Source organism: Rhinichthys klamathensis, unplaced genomic scaffold, assembly GCF_029890125.1.
Source record: "Rhinichthys klamathensis goyatoka isolate OS25496 unplaced genomic scaffold, OSU_Roscu_1.1 h1tg000689l_1, whole genome shotgun sequence".
Taxonomy (NCBI): Eukaryota; Metazoa; Chordata; class Actinopteri; order Cypriniformes; family Leuciscidae; genus Rhinichthys; species Rhinichthys klamathensis.
Window position 1 is genome coordinate 31,423 of NW_026607116.1, and position 2,296 is coordinate 33,718.

The window sequence follows — 2,296 nt, forward strand, 5'->3', positions numbered from 1 at the left end:
AAGTATACATCCATGACACTGGGGAATAGGGTTCGACCAAGCAAAGAGAACAAGCAATTTTAAACATATCAAAGATCACAGGTTTGTCTTCAAACCTCGAAGGACTTCTCATCTGGGCAGCAGTTGATTTTCCAGAAGGTTACTGACATGTCAGGATCTCACTGGAAATAAAACGAATCAATGAATTAGACAAATTAGCAACAGGGTAAATTAAATTTAGAGTAACAGAAATGTGGGAGATACATATGTAAATAAGGTCCATCTGTGCCATACAGTAATGAGCGGTTCAGTAAAACCGGTCTAGAAGAGCTTGAAATGCTCTAGCATGAGCTAGAACAGCGGTCTTCACTAATTTTTTCATGAGAGCCGCACTGATAGGACAAAGTCAGAAGGAGAACCATTTTACCGCAAAGTATAAAAAGTTACATCCAGTCATAAATACCATGTCTGTTTATCAATCCGTCACCCCTGAACATACAATATGCAATGCAATAAATACAAAAGGGTGGGGAAAAATGATTTACCAGTCAAATTTGTAACGGAGACAAAATGATTTCCCTTAATGACAAAAAAAGCAGGATTTCCAGAATGTGTTCATCTCAGAATGACCTTAAGGTTTTTTTTCTACATTAGCCCATCATGTATCGAACCATCCAAGAGCACATGCAGCGTTAAGAGCTGGAAAGACCGGCATAACTGCCAACTCCGCAGAGACTGGACGTTTACATGCTCAACTTTTGTTTCAATCGGACTGAATTCATTACGATTGATGAATCTGAATGTATTGTAGTTTACATGAACGCTAAACACCGTGATGTGATACATGATCGGGTTGATGTGAGCGTTTAGAAGTCAAAAGATTCAAATCGGAATAGATTTTTTGACATGCGCACACTGCACAAATATACAGAGTTTCCCGCTGTTGTCGCATAATAACCGTTCTCCTACATTGGATCTTTATTTGTTTTAAACAGCAGACTTAATATTTATCCAATGCTGGTCATAATTTGGAGACTATGAACATATGAACTGTTGTCCCGGGCTGTTTGTATTTATCACGCAGTAAAAATGCCCAAAACCAGTCGTCTGTGGATGAGAATCTGAAACAAGGACTGGTGGGCCGTTGTCCTGCTTCACTTCACTGATGCGGAGTGAAAGGAGGATTATAGAGTGACGGGAAACTTATTTATACGACACTTTATTAATCAGGAGAACAGCTCGTTCAGCGCGTCATACGCTGTCCTTTCAGTTTCGGTTTCCAATCGATCAAGTGTTTACATGTTCTCTCGATAAACTACCCCTTTCAATCCAATCGAAATTATTTGTAATAGAGCTGACACTTTGAGTTCTTAATGGGTTATGTTATAGTCCTACTTGTTTTTATGAAATATCTGTAGTGACTGCATGATCATCTCACTGTATTATTTAACGCCATGCAAGCCACAAATTAAAGCTTGGCGAGCCACGCAATGAGTAACACTGAGCTAGCGGATGATATTACAAATTACATGTAGTTAATGTTCATTTAATGAAGCTTGAAGAAGTTATGCCACAGAAGTATATTTTGATGGACCCCATTGACTTCCATAGTAGGAAAAAAAATACTAGGGAAGTTAATGGGGTCCATCAACTGTTTGGTTACCGACATTCTTATACAAAATATCTTTTGTATTCAGCAGAAAAAAAGAAATTCATACAGTTTTTAAAAAACTGGAGGGTTAGTCATTTTTTTAAGTGAACTATTCCTTTAAGTCTTGTCTGTGAAAATAGACATAATTTTAACTCACTAATACTTCAGCAGCTTCTTCACTCTCCAACTTCCATCACAGACACACCTGTGCAAGATCAGCTCGTGGCCATTTATACTCCTGAGCACAACCATTGGCAGACATGCAAACAGTGGGAATTCAATTCACCTAACAACCAATAATTATATTAAGCTTTTTGTTCATGCCCTAATCCACAAATTATTTAACAGACATTTTTACACATTTGCTCATTGAAAAATGTTTAATTTAAAAAAAACAAACAACCCCCTTCATCTTCTACACTTGGTGTCTCCCACCTCCCATGATGCACCACAGCAAAGATATAAAAGTTAAATTCAGAAGCTGTTCTGTTTTTTCAGCTAGTACTAGCATGTGGTCACATCGGGTGGCTTTCTGTTTGTTTGACCTGGTTTTTAATGAATTGTGCAAAGTAGCCAAGTTCAACTTACTGTTAGTTTTACTCTTAAATTGAGATTTAGAAAGATCCATAGCCTGTTTAACGTAAAAAAGGAAGGAATTATTTTGAT